Here is a 19,045-nt window from a genome sequence, read left to right as displayed (position 1 = left end):
TAATATTTTAGAATTATTTTTATAGTTTTTAGAGCATATTTAAAGTCCTGAACTTGTTATCTTGGAAATTCTCAATCTCGAAATTTTTTTAGCGACCCTTCAACTTTTAGATATCGATAGTATACTGTATATGGGTTGGCCATATAACCACAAGATTCATTGTTTCAAACTTTTCAGGATTTATGGCAAAAGTTCTGTCGTTTTATAAATGATTATTCTTCATTATTGGAATCAGATTAGGACTCAAAAATAATAGATTCATATTAACAATACAGTGTCATCATAGAATTTTTGATACATTTAGGGATCAGGCACGAAATTACTGTTGTAGAAAAATATATCTGTGTTTTTGGTTTGAGATTATTGACTACTTTTAAATTATATGAAAATCTTGAACTCACTTAGGAATTTTAATATAAGAATAGTTGAATGATAATTATAAATGAGTTTGACCACCACTACATATAAATAATTACAATTAATAGATAAAAGCTTAATAATCCTTGCACAAGCGGATTTCAACAGGATCAAAATATAAATATATTTTTGAGTCAGATTGTTTTTCGTTTATTGTTTTACAACCACTCTGAAAATCCATTCTCGGAAAGAGTGAAAGTTGGCAGGTATGCTATTAGAATCTTATATTATCTATTAGAATCTTATCGTCTAAAAATTTGGCCAGGGACTGTAGGATAAATCTATACGTCGAGAGAAGCTCATAAATAACAACTTTCAGTTTAAATTTTAAATACTTTTCGAATTTTATTTGGAAAAAATGAATAAATTTAAATTATTGAAAAAAATGCATTGAAAAAGTTTTATTTTTCTCAACGAAAGATACAATTTAAGTGTTATTATCAAGGATTAAATCTTACTTTGGAGCTTTGGTTTCGCAGATTGACCTCAGTGCGCTTGGAAAATTTTTGTTTTTAAAAAAAGCGTGGTTTCGCTGTAATGCCATCATGCTCTAAAGGGTTAAATTCCATTTTTAAACACAAGATGGTTCTCTTTTCTCTTCTGTTTGCTAAAATATGTAAGAATGAAATTTTATATAAATGATTACTTTTTTAATTGGGATACATTTAATTAAAATTGAAAATAATGGAAGATAAGTAAGATGTGTTACCGTGAGTGCCGGAATCCAGAGAATGTCGACTTTCACCGGTGAATGTCAGCACTCTCATAGTCGCTTTAATGAAGTATTTTACAATAACGCTATTTTATGGTTAAACATGCATAGTGGCTTATAGCGAAAAACATCCCACGTTCTACTGTAGATTGTCCTTATGGCGGACCTTTACTGTTGTCTGATTTAATGTTAAAATAATACTCATAAAGATTTGAATGTAATAGTGTACAAAAGCTGTTGACATCATTGATTACACTGAATGTTGATTTCTACATTCATTGTCCGTACCGTTGTTTATGTCAAAAATATTTGTTAAATCCTATTTGATATTGATTTATTCGTTGACATTATTACATTTATTCGATATTTTAATATCTTCTGAGGGTAGATTAGGAGAAACGTGAGTACGAGTTGAATGTATACTGGGCAGTGGCACTTAGAAAAACAATGCTGTAGGGCATACCGGGCAAATGTATACCTGGCACTGAACCTTAGAAATGCATCAGTTGTAGCGTATACCGTGCAGTGGTACTTAACTAGTCCTAGTATATATTTCAGACAAAAAGCGACTTTGTCAACATTCACTGGTGGAAGTCAAAAACGACCTATTTCGGTCATCCACATATGCATAAGAAACAAAAACTATTTTTTAAAAAAATGAATAACTGTATTTACACATAGAACGAGTCATTCGATTGCCCATTATGAATCCAGTTTAATTTTCTTCCTTTTTCCTCCCTAGAGTCTGCAGAAAACTCCAGTAAGTACCTGCATTCATGAGTGTAATCAGATTCAAGTAAGTGAATAGTTAGAGGTAAGTTTTTATTAATTTAAAAAGATTTTTTACGTGACGATCACAAAATGGTTGTGCATTTTTCTATGTTAAAAGGTAAGATCGTACTGGTAATGTATTCATTTATCTTACGTTTTGTTTAATTAAATGGCCATTTATTATTGGAATGAATTCAGTTCGGGTCTTATTTTATTGCCCGTCGCGACGGGACCGACGCGTCGGTTATCGTATTTTTCAATCAGGTGCGGCGCCGCTCTCAACATGCACTCGAGAATCGCCCGCTCTTAAATTATGTGCGACGAAATTCGTTTGTTTCGTTTTCTATATTATTCAAACTTTTTCATCATGTTTTCTCTTACTTCATTTTCCTATTTTATTCTTTTTTCCGCTTTTCTTTCTCCAAATGACTAGCGGCGAATTTCATTGGTACCATATCATTGTATTTGCGTTTTCCAATTTTATTTTGTTTTCAAATGTTAATGCACATTAGTGTGTTTTCTGTCCTTCCCCCCCCCCAATCTTTTTCACTTTGCTTTCCAAATCACTACTGTTCATGTGTTCGCTGATTTGTTTCCCAGTTTTTTCATCCTTTTTTTATTCTAGCTTGTTTTCTAGTATTTTATTCTAGTATTATAGTTCATCCAGTGTGTGTTCCCATATTTTTCATCCTTTTTTAATTCTATTTCATTTCTTAGTATTTTATTTTGGTGTTATAGTTCATCCAATGTGTTTTACAATTTTTTCATTCTTTGTTTTTTCAATTTTGTTTTCTAGAACTTTATTCTAGTATTATAATCTATCCAGTGTACGTTCCAATTTTTTTTTCTTTCAATTTATATGTTCCAATTAGTTTCTTTCAATGTTGTCCCATTTTTTAATCTGTGCATTTTTAGTGTGTCTTGCATTTTCCAGTTTTTCTGTAGCTTTCTCAGAGTGTTTTTTTTTTCCGTTTTTATTTCCAATGCGTTTGCTATTATGTGTTCAAATTTTTATCTTCCAATAGATCTTCTGTTTTAATTCTTTACAGTTGTTCCAAATTTTATTTTCTAATATGTGATCAAATTTTTATTAATCCAGTATGTATTCCAATCTTTGTTTTCCAATATATGCTCCAATTTTTTTTAATTTTCCCATTTTTTTCCAGTTTTTTTCCACAATGTTTCTTGGTGTGCTTTCTAGTTTTATTCATTATGGTTCACTTTCTATTTTTTTTAATGCTTTGTTCTATTCCCAGGTATGTGCTAATTTTTTTAATGTTTGTTCTGTTTTAATTTCCATTCTGTTTTTGTGTCAATTCTTTCTTTGTTTTTATTGTACATTCTGTTTTTATCTTAAATGTACGTTCTTTTTTTTTTTTATTTGCTTCAAATGTTTGGGTACGTTTTTTCCCAGAGAGTATTTTGTTTTTCCAATGCTTTTATTTTTTTCCAGTAGTCTTCTTTTTTCAACTATTCTTTTCACCTATTATTAGGAACTTCTTTTTTCTACTATTTCTTTCTTGAATGTTTTACTAATATGTTTTTCGATTGATTTTCATCCAATTTACGTTGATTAGATCCGTTCATGTTTTATTTTTCCTATTTCGTTTTTCGTATTCATTATTTTTTTCATTGTGGTTTTTGATTTCTCCACTTTTTCAATGTTTTTTTTTTCTTTAATGTTTTTCAGTTTCCGATGTGTGTTTGTTCCAGTTTTCTAATGGGTGCTTTTTTTAAAAAATATTTTTTCCATGTTTTCCTTAGCTTTCTCAATATTTTTCTCTTGGTGACACTTTTGTACAAATGAATTTTTTTCCATCTAAATTTCGTTTTTGATATTTCCAATTTTTTTTTCACTATGTTTTCAAGCTTTATTCATTGTCTTTTAACAATTTTTTTAAATTAGTATGTATATTCTGCTTATTTTTAATGCATGTGCTCTTTTTTTATGCGTAATTTGTTAAATATTTTTTGTTTTTACTTTCAATGTGTTCTGTTCCTACATCCAATTCATGTGCTGTTTTCATTTCCAATGATTTTCGATATAATTTCTAAAATATTCTGTTTTTACTTAGAATGTGTTTTTATTTGTCTTGTTAATTGAATATGTATGTTTTTTTCGATGAGTGTTTTTCTTTCCAGTTGGTGTACCATTTTCCTTTCTATGTTTTTTCATCCCTTTTTTTTATGATGTTGTGCTCTAGTTTTTCTGATTGGTAACATTTCCGTTCAAGTGCGCCTGACCATTCGTGACCATCGGCCTATTTCGTTTTCCTTATCTTCCATCTTTCGCAATCGTTTTTCTGTTTTTTTTTTCTTTCTAATATTTAGTCCAAGTATTTCCGATTTTATCATAATGTCATGTCTTCCAATTCCTTCTAATTCTTCCATTTCCTTCTAAATTTCATTTTTGATTTTTCCAATTTTTTCACAATGTTTTCCAGTTTTGTTCATTGTGTTCCAGATTTTAATAATTGTTTTTCATTAATATGTATATTCTGCTTATTTTTAATGCTTGTGCCATTTTTTATGTATAGTATTTTTAAATATGTTTTGTTTTCAATTTCAATATCTGCTGTGTTCTTATTTCCAATTGTTGTGCTGCTTTCATTTCCAATATTTTTCTGTTTTAATTTCTGAAATATTCTGTATTTACTTCCAATGTGCTTTTACTTGTATGTTAATTGAAAATGTATAATTTTTTTCAGTTGATGTACCGTTTTCCCAACTATGATTTCTCATCCCTTTCTTCTGCGATGTGTGCGCTAGTTTTTCTGATTGGTAACATTTCCGTTCAAGTGTAACCGATCAAATCCATTCATGTCCATCGCCCTACCTCGTTTTCAGTATCTTCCTGCTTTTATAAAGTTTAAACTTCATCTTTCGCATTCGTTTTTCTGTTTTTTTTTAATATTTAGTTCAAGTATTTCCGATTTTATCCTTCTGTCATGCCTTCCAATTCCTTGCAAATTTTCATTTTCATGTTATTAATTTTATGTTATTAATTTTATGTTATTAATTTTATGTAATTAATTTATGTAATTATATTTCATGTAATTATATTTTATGTTATTAATTTTATTTTTATAAATTTTTTTCTCATTTATTTTCTAATGTGTTACATAGAAATTTTTTTTCTGGTTTTTATCTAATTTATTTTATTGCTTTTTAACCTTTTTTTTAGCTCTTGTTATCAAAAATTTGGGTAAGTCTAATTATTCTTTTTCAGTCGTTATTATTAGGCTGTGTTTCAGTTGTTTCCAATATCTTTAACTATTTACAATTTTAATTTCTTTTCTTATGACCTGTACAATTTTTGAAGCTTACCATGTCTCTAATTTATTATAAACCCACGTAATTTATCTATATATTTCTGCTTATATATTTCTGCTTAATACTCCGACAGAGAGGAAGAATCTGACAAAATGGGATCTGTTATGTTGCTTAGAGTCTGCCTGAGATTAATTCCAAAATGATCCTGCAGGACTGACTGCCTGATATAGACCTAACAGAGCAAGAAAATTTATTTTGGAATATTGCCATTTTATTTGTAAGTAAAAAACTTTTCAATCTATTTTATCGACTATTTAAAACTTTGCTATTAATTTTAAAATTAAATACACATTGCACAAAGCAGTATTTTTTTTAATTTTTTATTGTATCATTTTTTTCACGCTAATATGCATTATGCGAAAATTGAATAGATATAATTCTAAATAACTTTTGTTCTAGTAACCAGAAAAGAAGGTTGAATCATAATGGTACAAGGAAAAGTAACATCAAATAGTGCTAATTAATTAACTATTAATTAAGTTAGACAAACAATTCTACTTTCCTTGAATAAACGTACTTTTTTTTCTCGCAAATTATAGAGTTGTCGTGATTGAGAAAGTAGTTCAGTCAGAGGAGCCGCCGAAATATCTCGTTCCTGTCAAAATGACGAAGTTTTGCTTTCGATTTCCTCATGGTCGTGATATTTCCAGGCTGATAGTGTTAAAAAATAATACGCAAAAAAAAAAAAAGGTTCAGACAATCTATTTCTTATGCTCCGAATCATATATATTTCTCAAGATCAGATGGAAGTATTAGATTATTTCAGTTTAGAGATAGTTTATTTTAAGCTAGATGTCAGCGCTCGTCATTATTTTATTTTAAGCTAAAAAAATTTTCAAAAATTAAAAAAGATATTGCTCACACACTTAGTTTTATACTCTCTATGTCCGAAAATTATTGCTACATTTGATTACTTTTATACTGATATTGATGATTTCGTATGAACATTATTCAGAGATTTCAGGATGTTACGCTATCAATCAACAAAATTTATTTACCAATCATTCTTTCCTTAAACCACCCAAGTCAAAATTTTCGATAATTTTCCATTGATGAACCAACATGATCTTGATGGTAACCATCAATGAACCATTTTATCATGAACCATTATATTTTTCTATGGTAAACAACATAAGTAACCATCTCTCCAATGTATGAGTTCTGACTGATTTATGATTGTCCAACATTGGTATAGCAACTAGTTTTGTTGTTTTTCTCATGTCAAATCATCAGAAATTTCCATCATGGTTTCTTAGAAATAAAATGTTGGAACGATCATGAACAACCATCACCCCAAAGTAGAAATTCGGACTGATTTTTGAGGGGCCAACATAAAAAATCCCGAATTGTTTTGATGGATTATTCCAGAGAACAGATGGAAATTTTGATTAAACCATCATGGAAAAGTATAGAAGGAACATTCACGGATTGTTGGTCCATGAGAATCAAACCTGTCTTGATGGTTAGCCATCATAATAATAAAGTAGCATTTTCCATCATGGAATGATGCAGGTTTGCTGGCATATCAAATATTGTGAACGCATAAGGGAAAATGTTGGATGATGGTGACCTTCAAATGATATTGGACCATCATGAATCGCACTGAAACCAACATAAACCATCAAAATAATTTGATGAGATATAAAAAATTCTGGGTTAAAAAATTAAAAAAATTATTTAAAAATCCCGGGGTACACATGCTCTTAACACATATTGAAAGGACTTATCTGCCAACAATAGCGTAAAAACTTTTTTCCAGACAAATGAATCACAAATTCCATAAATTATATAATTTTACTGGTGTCGGTAAACTTAACTGCTTTGATATTCACTCTTCCTACTTGAAATGTAGCGACTAAGTCGGTCCAGATTTTTGACCTAAATGTAGCAACTAATGTGAAAGGAAGTCTAATTCTGTTGAATAAAAAAAAAGCACTTTTATAATCGTTTTCTTCAAAATTATAAGATCATTAAATGATTATTCTTAATTTTTGTTTTTGTATATTTCGTAATTTCTAAGAATTGTTTTAAGTTCCACTAACCGTTTTTGTTTGTCATAAAAAAAAACTGCAGTCGAAACAAGTTTTAGCCGAATTTAAACCTATAAAAAACAAAATTGAATTTATCTTCAAAAGTTAAAATTGTTACCTCACGGGAAAAAGTTTTGTCTAAACAAGTTTTTGCCAGAAAGAAGGAAAGAAGTGCGAAATTAACCTATTAATGTTAGAGCAATAGACCAACAAATATTTTCGTTGGTCAGATATAGTAAAAAAAGTTTAAAATGATTTTTGATTAAACAATCACATTAACTGTTATTGGGGAGCCTATCAAAAAATTTTTTTAGTCCAACTGCTAAAAGAGTTACAGCCAAAACGGATTGTATCAAATTTTTGATGAATCGACTATTTCTTATATTACCAAAAATTTTGATTTCGAGCAACATTTGAAATTATTCCACAATACGTTAGCCCATCGAACAAAATCGTTATTCCACTAAAATGTTTCGTCAGCCCACCAAATTATTCTGCAAATAGAACATATTTCACTTATCGACATTTTGTAATCCAACTTAACAACGAAGGAAAAACCACATGAGCCTGTATGTAAGCTTCTCTATACATGCTTGAATTTCATAACCAATCTCATGAATCGCATTTTAAAACACTGAAATACTTTTGAATACTTATTTATATCTAATTTTTAATTTAGCTTTAATGTTCCGTGTACAAATTCCAGACATTCTGTCTAATAATCTAATTTTCAACAACTAATTGGAAGTTTTATTGGTTCCAGAGGGGATTACCAAAATGCTATTTAATTAGTCCTAACAATTCATTAAATTACGAAATCAAAGACAAAAAAAATGATTTATCTGAATAAACAGACATTTTTTTACATATTTGGATACCTGACCCTCAAAATATGGGAGGTAGAAAAAAATTTGAAAAAAAAATTTGATTATAAATTGGATTTTTTATATTTGGTCACTGTCGTAAAAAAAGGTCAAACAATATTGCAACAGTAGGTCGATTAATTTGAGATAATTATAAACTAAATATGTGATTCTAAAGAGAGAAATGCATATTGTTTCAGAGTAAAATAGCAATCAAGTTTAAACAATAAAAAAGAATGAAATAAAAACTAAAATTTTTCTTTCAATGTTTTGGATATAAAAAAGCATTGATCGCATAAATCACAGATATTTGATAATTTCCAAGTATTTCTTAAACCACTGTCGAAAAAAGCGTACCGTTTGAAAGTTGAAAGAGCAAATTCGTAAAAAGTGCTTTAGAATAAAAAAAAAGTATTTAATTTAAACAGAAATTAAAACTTCTTAATATATTCTCATATTTAATCAAGCTAATCTTTTATTCAAATTCATTTTGAATACTGGTGAAAATTAAGTTCTCTTGTCCAACTTGTAGTCACGATTTCCCCATTTTTGGAAAACATTTCGAAAGTAGTTTGTAGTCATTACATTTCAAAAAAAGAAAAAGTAGTTGCTGTTAACTACTGAAAAAAAAAACCAGTTTTTCCAACCACTGCTTTTGATAAATAGTAATTTAATGAATTAATCTAATCAATATAATTAAACATATTAATTTTTCACAAAGAATTCCGATTGAAAAGATAAAACCTTGATAGTTTCCTGTTTGTTTTCAAAGTTTAAAAAATTAATACTTAATTAATAAAATATTTCAATATGAGTAATATATTGTATATTGCATAAGTAATGTATTTTAAAAGTAATATGTTTGATACTGTAACAAAAATTTGCGCATTTCTAGGTTTTAGCAGAAGCCTGTTGAGTCCTTATAATTTGATTATGCGGCAACAGTCCCGGCAGTGGTCTACTCAGTGACAAAAACTCCTTCAGGACAGCAAGCATCTGTGACTTTGGAGAGCTTTCGGTACGTCTTCTTAAATCTCAGATATTTTGATAACAAAAGCCCAAAAATATTGCATTATTTAGTATTTTTAAAGCTCAGTACTGGTGTAAATTGTAGTAATTTTTAGTGTAATTGTTAAACCATTAAATTGTAAACTATAATGTAATTGTTAAATCATAATTGTCAGTGAAAAAATTTTTAAAGAGTTAGAAAAAATTATCTTTTTCAATGAATTGTTTCGGTATCAAAATCAATTAAGTGAAAGATTGCATTTTACCCCTTAATAGTAGCATAATTTTGAAGAAAGCAGTCGTAAAATTTTTTTTAAAGAAAATTATACAAAACTAAGTGTTTATACAGTCCATGTACTCATTTTTAGTTTTTGAATTATTTTTTAGCTTTCATGTTTGATGAGTGCTGATAGTCTTGCACTGCCATCTGGTGTGTAGATTGGGTAATATGCATAATTCGGGCATAAAAAATAAGGTTGCTTTAATCTCACTGGCGCGTCACTTTTAAAAAACAATAGTCCGGAAATATCACGGTCATGAAAAATAGAGAATGGAGCGGGTTAAAATAATTCTTTTATCTGAAACATAATAATATTCTCTCGATAATTTTTTTTATTTGTATGAATGGGTTATTATTATTGGTAATTTTTACATTTCCTAATACCTTTAATAGTAACTTTTTTAATACTATATTAATATAAATATTTGAACATCATAGCTGTAAAAAACTTAAACAGAATTTTGCAATATTTTTCTGCTTTTTGCTTATGTTAGAAGAAATTTCCTTTAAATTATTATATCTGTCATTATGAGCATATTTACTCAGTACATTATTTGTTTGGAATTTTAAATATGTAATAATAATAATGAAGCAAGTATCATTTATAGATATAAGTTTGACACTGATGAACGAAGAATAAATTTGACTTATTCTTTAAATGTCATACATGTTATTTTGTTTTTGAGAATGATTTATTTTTGCTTGAATTCAGCTTCAATATTTTGTTATTTGAATGTTTTCAAACTCTATACGTTATTCAAGAATAAGTAACACAGTAAAAAATTTGTGTATGTCGTTCATAATGTCTCCTAGACATTTATGAATGATGCCTATTATCTACCAGAATTCCCTCTTAAAAAGTGCTTGCAAAGTTTAATCCTTTTTAAAAAAGTTTTTTTTTTAAAAAACATATTGAACCTTCAATAAAAATTGTGTTTAAAAATGTGTTGTATTAGTTACAAATAATGAAATTATACCATTAGTTTTAAAACTCAGAGGAAAGTCAAGGAATTTTTTATTGAATGTTAGTGGCCAGCCTGATACACTATCTGGACTACTGTGATTTTGGGCACTTTTAATTTATGTAATTTTTAGAAATACTAACGCATTTTTCTGTAAGTTTGCGTAAAATGTGTGTAATGTCTGAGTTAAAAAAGTATTTAGATATTAAAGCCTTAATCAATAAAAATAAAATTAATAATTAATGAGTAAAAAATTAAAAAGGTATATACCCCATACTATACGACGTAAAAATACAAGCCAGTATTTTACATATATATTTCAAAATGTTTCTAAACTCTTCAACGTGCAGAAAAATGATATTGCTTTTGTGGATAATTTGTTAAGCCGTAGTTTAATGGTTAAAATTTTCACTGTTGTATTTGTCGAATTTTTTTAAGACATTTAAGCAGAACTTCTACCAGACCCTTACCGCTGAAAAATATTTTGTTCATTATATTTATCTTATGATTCTGTGAAATTTCAAAACTATTACAGATTATTTTAATTTTTGTAGCAATCATTTGTGATATTTATGGAATTTCTAATATCATTTGCTCTTTTAAATTTCATGAGGAGTGCTCAAAATGTGTACTATTCAGTACTGTTTTGTTAACTGTACTATTTAAGTACTCAAAATATGTACTAAATGTGTATAATTCAGTAATGTAATTAGTCACGAACTTATTATTTATTTTTGAAATGCTTTATTTTTTAATTGTTTTAAAAATTCTGTTACTCAATTTTTGAACAAATATCAACTTGAAAAGAGTGAATACTTTATTTCAAGCTTATACTGAATTGGGTATTCATACGCACTTGAAGTGAAACCTAAATAATTGAGGAAGCTTAGATGTGTTCATTTCTTTTATTAATTATTTTTGCTAATTTTGGCGTACTCTTGAAAACCGTCAGGTGGCAACTGTAGATTGTTTATGATAGATCACGAGAAAGTGGAACATTTATCTCACATGCTACTGAACATTCCACAGAAACAAAGTTAACTGTTAAAGGCAAGTTAGTAACAAATAAAAGAAGTTGTTATTAAAGACATGATTAGGCATCTTAATAACTTTTTTTTTTACTTATTTGTCAAATTTCTTATGTGACATATCATAGGTTGGCAACATTATGTACACTGCATAAAAAAAAATTCAAGAAATGAACCACCCAGAATAATTTTTGATCTGATGATTGGATCTTCACATTCTAGGACCCAGTATTAATGGTTAGAGAAGGTGATATGCTAATTAATTAGTGAAGACGATATTTTAGGTTACAGTTATAAAATTCATTTATCCACATAATTCAATTCAGAGAATAACTTTTCGTAAATATTTATAATTTTTTATTATTTTATTTAATAAAAGTCAGAAAGATATTGAATTGTAAACTACGTAATTTATACTTTAAAGGATGTAATTTTACACAGCAAAATACAAAATTTGAGCGAAATCGATCGAATACTTCGTGAAAATTGAATTTTAAAAATACGATTTTTGTAAAAGTAAATTTCTTAGAAACTATAAGATGACTTTTAGCATAGCCGTTAAAAATAGTTATGGTCAAATTAAGTTTTAACTAACTTATGATCTTAAAATCTAAACCACTATAAACCATTCAACCAACAACAATGTTAGCCGTCAAATTAGTACGCCCGTTGTAGGAACTCGTTAAACGTATAAAGCAATGCGTGTTCGACCACTGTTTAAGTTTTTAAACATTGTACTAAAACATTGTACAGTTATTTTTAAAATTCCTGCGTGTACTTCAAAAGAATGTATGTTTCTTGGATCACTATCATGCACCCTTAAGGGATCTCGAAGATTTTTCCTAACAAAATTTTAGAAGGAAAAAAAATGCGTGCTATAACTTATTTTATGCTGAGCATTTAAATACCAAAGATAATATATTAATTCTTCTACAGTTCTAAACTTCTAAAATTATAGCGAAAATACTGCAAACTTTTTACTGAAAGCAAAAGTATCTCATTAATTGTCTTAATTGAAATCGTCTGCAAAATTACATATTTTTCTTTATTCAAAGTTATGCCTTTTTATCTGTTTTTTCTCAAATCAAATATTTTGACTTTTAATAAACCCATTAAGTTAAAACTTGGTAATTGGCTTAAGTATAGAATGTTGATTAAACTTGTTCTAGCACTTGAATTATGGTAAATATTTTATTTTATTTACTTACATTTTTTCGAACAAAGTATTTTTTTCCAGTCAAATCCTGAAACTTATATTTATTTTAAAAAAGTTCTTTTTATTTTTTCGATTTCTATGCTCTAGTAAGGTTGTTAAGAAACCATTTTTGATATCCCATAAAAAGTTTTTTCAAATAATTTTCATGATTTTGTCTTTAATATGCGATAGTATTGTTTTATATATATTTATTTATTTCAAATGGCAGAGGTGAATTGATATGTTGAAAAACAAAAACACAGGAACAAAACAAGAAAGTAAAAAGTCATTTCCTCAGGAGCGCTTCCCAATATTGCTCGTTAGACGATGACCCGCGGAGGGCCCTGCAGCACATCCAAATTTGCTCGACAATTGTGCTAGCGACAAATTTTGAAGAATACAAATTGTAGCCGAAATGAATTGTGTTTACGACGAGTGGTCCTCCCGGTGAATTGTCGCCGCGATGACTTGTGCCCTAGCTGAACTGTACCGCGAAAAATTATACATGACAACTTAAAATAGAACAAGAAAAAAAAAGTTATAGCCAAAGCAAGTTATAAATATTGACTAAAATATCACAAATTTGAATCCAAATCACCCTTTGAATTTAACTTCCTAATATAGAAATTTTTGTTAGTTCATGGCTAACCTTTGGCTAATTTTTGACCTTGATATCACAAGTTCAACTTTGTATTCAAGCGTTATCCCCACTGAAGGAAATTATTAGACCACTCCAATTCGGTCAACATTTTCGTACTCTGCATATCCACCAAAAATAAGTTATAGCATAAGCATGTTTAACAAATTTCTAGCAAAAAATCCTTAAGTTTAAATTTTGCATCTATCTCTTTTAAAAATCGTTGTAAAAAAAGAAAACATCAAAAATAAATTATGATTAAATTGTTAAAGTGGCAATCAGAAAAGATAATTTTGTTAACAAACAAATAGTAGAAAATGATTATCCAACCCTCAAAAATAGGTTTTTGCTATAAACTTGCTTAAGCTAAATTTTAATCAACAAATAAAGTTTACACTTTAATAGCTAGTAATAGCGTACCAGAACAAATTATTAGCTCATAATTGAGTGCCTGACGCTTTTATTAATCCATTGAAAGATAGTTATATTTAAAATGTGATTTTGCTAGAATTTTAGAAATATATCATCCTAAGAATTTTGTCTCAAATGTTAAGCCGATCGAAGGAAATCTTTAGCCCTCCAAAAAGCTTTAAGTAACACTTCAATGAAGAAATAAAGCAAAAATTAGCTTTACCCTTTGACCCAGATGGAACATCGGTGTCCCTTATAAATATTTTTTTAATGTTCAAATTACAAACAAAAACGCGTTCTAGTATTACCAAAAAACTGTTACATTATTGGATAGTTTTTATATATTTGTACTAAAATAAGAAATTAAAAAAACATTATATGCATTTTTTCACATTCAACAAAGTAGTAAACACTCATATTCGAAAATTGTAATTTACCTAGTTATCAATGATGAATAACAGTTTCTCTAAATAACTGCAAAAAAAGTGCAATTTAAAAAATTTTTTGTCATTTGAGTCGATATTTGTAAAGGGACGCCTTTCTTTCCTTATTTATATAAACCATGAATTATTAAAGTACTGAATATAATATTTTTTTACTTATTTTCACCTAAATTAATAAAAAATAATGAAGTATTAAATGAAGTTTAATAAAAATTCTGCGTCAAAAATTTAAACTAATTTCTGTGTTTAAAACTACAAAATTTAAACCCAAACCTTAGTTGCAATCATTCCAGAAACTATGGTTGCCTGTAAACGATAAGACCTCTTGATTGAAGGCAATATTTGATTGACGAAAACTTAAATGAACCGGGAAAAATGTAAGAGAAAAAACTAATTTTAAAAAAAAAAATCTAAAAAATGGTTTCAAAAATAATTAATTTACGAATTTTTTCAAAGTCCAAGCATCTAAAAAAAGTTGCGACCCATAACGTTTCATTCTATTTTTGACCAAACACCACGGCATTGAATTTTTCACCAAACATTAACTCATAGTCTCCAAATATTAACTCAAGTTTTGTTAGCTCAGCTGAAAGAGGAAAAGAAAAAGGATTAGATTAAACACTTCCAATTTTTTTCTTCTATTTAATCGACTTCTACTTTTCGATACGCAAATTCCTTACATCATATTTAGAAAAAATTTTCTAAATAATTAGTATTGTATGCCTCAATTTCAGTATAAAAAAAAATCACGCATTTGTATGAATTATGAAAAGTCTCAATATATTCATAATAACAAGGGTTCAAACATTTTAAAATTTCATGTTTATTCACTGGTAGGATCACTTTAGTTATCTTACTACTTATTACTTGAACCACAAAGATCTTGAAATAATAATTTAAAAATTTCATCCCCTTTTTTACATTCTGCAACAAATAGGTTGACACTTTCATTTACCAAAAATTAAATATTTGAAAAATATTATGATTTTTTTAAATATAAGCTGTTCTTAATTGTTCATTCAATGGTTGGTTTACCCTACCACAAGTTTGAATTTTGCCTCCACACGTTAACTCTTGAAAATAAATCATTGACCCACCAAAAATTGTTTGTTAATAAACTTTAGATAACTAAGTTCATTCAACCTTTCGTAGGAAATCAATATTTCAGTTAAAAGTTTCGTTAAACCTCCCTTTAAAAAAAGCTATAACAATAAAAAATTGTGGCTAAATTGTGGAATTGACAAACGAAACTTTGAATTTTAACTTTAAACACACCAATTCCCATATCAGAGAAATTTTAAAAAAATGCTAAAAATATGTTTTAGATCATTATTAAGCTTAAAAAATGAAATGTGGACAATCTGAAGTATTTTCAATCGCAAGGACGGTGGGTAAAATTTTATGATTCTTGCAGCTAATATGTTAGGACACATACAAATCTCATGCTTAGCTAAGACAAAATACTTTACTACCAATATAACTTTTTTTCAACAAATTATGTTAGGAGCTTAACACTAGCCACTATAATCACTAGCACTCAAAAAAAAAGAAATTAAAATAAGGATAATTTAAGGTCCTAAGCAAGCATGCTCATAACTCTCATCCCCTCTCCCTCTTTGAAGTCGTGGCGACTCATGGGATAGAGCGTTCGCCTCCCAATGAGATGAACTGGGTTCGATCCTGAGCGACAGCTGATCGATACGAATCCTACAGTGCTGAAGACTATGGGCCAGAAGACTATGCTATTTGGTCAAAAGTAAAAAATTAATTTTTCAATTAAATATGTGTAGGCAGTTTTAATATATCGCAAATTAAGTAATCATTCCAAACACTATAATTTACTTTTTGGGCTGACAAAGTACAATTTAATGAAAAATATATTTAAAAAAAATTGCTTTGAATGTAACTTCTAAATTTTCTTTCAGAAATATATATAGGAATTTCACCTCACTATTACGTTTTTATTAGAGTAATTAGTGTTAAATTACAGTACAATTTTTCAATTTGTTGGATTAGTTAAAACTCTTAACAAACTTATAGTTAATATCTTATCATCTGAAATTTTACCATGTTTGAATGACTTTCGAAAATTAATTCCAAAAAGTTCCACGAGGTAATTGGCTAAACTTTTTTTTGTTGTCTTCTTTGATGTTTTTTCTTTCGAAAAAACCTGCCCCATTTTGCCCGTATTGCAAAGGTGAACTAAATATACCGAAAAACAAAATTATGTTTTTTTTTAATGTTTTCGCGTCATTTTGTAATTAATCTGCGTTATTTTGTAACATTACTTAGGAAATATAATTTGCTTTTCATTTTTAATATAAAATTACGAAAATTATTATATTTTCATTGCTATATTTAACTATTTAAACGTACTGTATTATTTTTTTAATTTTTGCTCGCCATATTTCAGCCGACATTTTTTTTGGGGGGGGGGGGGTTATTTTCAGTGTAATTCAAAATTTCAACTAAGAATTCTTCAATTTACCTGCACATTAAAACCCCTAAATACAAATTTTATCGAAATACTAAATTTGGCCACGAAACTTTTGATGCTTGCCCACTGTGTGCTGACGTAAAATATACTCAATGATAGACAGATCATAGGTTACAGTCCCTTTGCCACCAGGCTAACCGTGGGAGGTTTTCGTAATTTTTCTCTCCATGTAACGCAAATGTGGGTTATCAAAAAAGTGCTCCATGAAGGCAAATTTCTCCCAATACTTGATCCCGGAGTTCCCTTGTCTTCTGGATTGGGTTCAAATTCACAAGAATACGGAATTGAACATAAGTAGGCGTAAGCCCGCCCCCCCCCCTCAGAAAAAAAGCATTGGAAACCACAAAAAATAAGAAAATATAAGAACCACAGTTCCTAGATTGCAGATTTCAAGACTGGGATTGCAGATTGCAGACTGGGTTAAATGCATACTGGGCAGTGGCACTAAATCTTTGAAAAACATTGATGTAGGGCATACCGGGCACTTAACTAGATATTTCACACATTTACCATAGCGACTATGTGATTGTCAACATTCACCGGTGGAAGTCACTGATTTGGGTCATTCACAGTAGCATACATATATAATGTAAGAAGGAGATAACCCCCTCCAAACGGATTTTAAAACTATGCCACCGGCAGTAAGACATAATAAGAAAATTAAAATATGAATTATATTGCCAGGGGCTAATAATTTTAGGTACACATATACAGAATTCAAGTTTCAATTAAGTAAAAGAAGATAAATTTTTCAAATGTTAAATGTTATTTAATTTATTTTTTTTAAATGCGGAGTTTTATATTTAAGTATAAAATACAATACTGCATCAAATCTCAGTTTCAAAACCATCTTAATTATGCAAAATCAATAATCATTGTAAAGAATCTAACATCAATTATAATAAAAATATTTAAAACTCGGGGATTACATTTCAAAATTATTCAAAAAGTTAAAAGTTATTAAATGTATGTCGCTATACGCACCAAGGTACACAATGAAGATTCTTGTTGGTACTATTTTTAAATGTTAGGTAAATATAAATTTAAAAGCTTCATAAAGATAACAGAACTACTAAGTCAAAAGAAAAATAATTGTTTTTAGAATTATCAAATTTTATAATATATGAAACTACTTTTTTTTAGTTTTCGCGCACATGCGTTTAGTGTCATTTTTCGAAAATCATTTTTTTACGTGGAATTCTACCAAATAATTTACATGTTCTGAATCAATAGTGTCTGACCAAATTATTACACGCATTCTAAGATTCTATATAAAATCTTAATTATCAGGTGATATTCTATAGAGCTTTAATGTTCTTACGCGGCTGTAACAGGCTTGCTTAAGTTCGTCTATCAATGGGTTAACATTGTAATGCAATGCGTTAAAAATAAATACAAATGGGAAGTATATAAAAAATATCCTGAATAAAAACCCATTACATATATGTTTAAATTTAAGAGTATTGCATATGTACTCGTGCAAAACATGCAATTATAAAAACACTACACTGTATCTAATAATTTGGTCTAATTATTATACTATGTTAATGTAATACCTAATGTAATAAATATTCTATATTTATACAGGGTGTCCCGAAAGCGATATTCCACTTTGACTAACTCTGGGGCACTCCAATTGGCACTGTTTGGCGTGCGAATTCTTAACACGCCAAATCAAGGAATCTCACGCATTCTCGAATCGTATGAGATTAAACTTCAACCTCTACTTTATTTTCTTTTATGTAATGATCAGTGGAACTCGTTTGTGCAAAAATTTGTTAATTTAAATGAACAATAAAATTACTTTGGATACAGAAATTGTTTTTTTTTTTTAGTACGTTTTAGTTTCACGATAATTTTTTTATGTAACGCAACTTCTTTTTTAGTTCAAGTAACGTGAAAATGGTGCAATAATTAATTATACAACTATATGTTTGTATTTACATGGCGCAACGCAATTTCATTATATTGACAAACAAGCATTTTTACCATTCACCATTTCATTTATAGAATCATATTTCCATTTAGAGCTAAATGTGGAAAATTTATTTATAAATTTGCTACAAGAATAATTAATATCAGGAAGCTTAGCACTAAACAACAACTACCATACCTTTCATAGAACATATGGTTAATATATATATATCTCAATCAATTGAATGTAATTTTTGGTTTCTTTCATCACAATTTAAAAAAAAAACTCATCTAAGTCAAACTTAAAGACTTGCTTGATATAATATGTTGGTTCTCACGTGAATAACGATGTTTGAAAATTTCACAAGAATAGTACTGATTTCTAAAAATTATTGTTCTTTTAAATAGATTTAGTTTCGAAAAAGTATTAGTAAGCATAATATTTGGCAGTTTCTGGTAAATTTCAAAAATAAAACCTGAATTAATATAAACAATTATATCTATTAAATATTTACTTATTAAAATATTTACTTATCTTATTAAA

The 19,045-nt window shown here is 28.3% G+C and overlaps 1 protein-coding gene and 1 long non-coding RNA gene across 2 annotated transcripts in view; both read left to right on the top strand.

Annotated features, from left to right (window-relative positions):
* The window catches only part of LOC147810084 (uncharacterized), a 391,466-nt gene that overhangs the window by 212,163 nt on the left and 160,258 nt on the right, over positions 1-19,045 (top strand).
* Positions 1-19,045, top strand: part of LOC147810088 (uncharacterized) — a 32,249-nt gene that overhangs the window by 7,862 nt on the left and 5,342 nt on the right. Inside the window, exons 2-4 of one of the 2 annotated variants that reach the window (XR_015434182.1) lie at positions 1,872-5,450; positions 9,022-9,144; positions 18,175-18,405. This is a non-coding gene — a long non-coding RNA (uncharacterized LOC147810088). Of the gene's footprint in view, positions 1-1,871; positions 5,451-9,021; positions 9,145-18,174; positions 18,406-19,045 lie in introns of those variants that run through there. The other variant, XR_015434183.1, reaches the window with a different exon arrangement.

This window comes from Parasteatoda tepidariorum, chromosome 5 (genome assembly GCF_982258835.1).
Source record: "Parasteatoda tepidariorum strain Cologne lab strain chromosome 5, Ptep-v5.0, whole genome shotgun sequence".
In the NCBI taxonomy this organism is placed as follows: domain Eukaryota; kingdom Metazoa; phylum Arthropoda; class Arachnida; order Araneae; family Theridiidae; genus Parasteatoda; species Parasteatoda tepidariorum.
The sequence above is the reverse complement of the archived record's forward strand: the minus strand, read 5'-3'. Positions and strand labels throughout refer to the sequence as shown.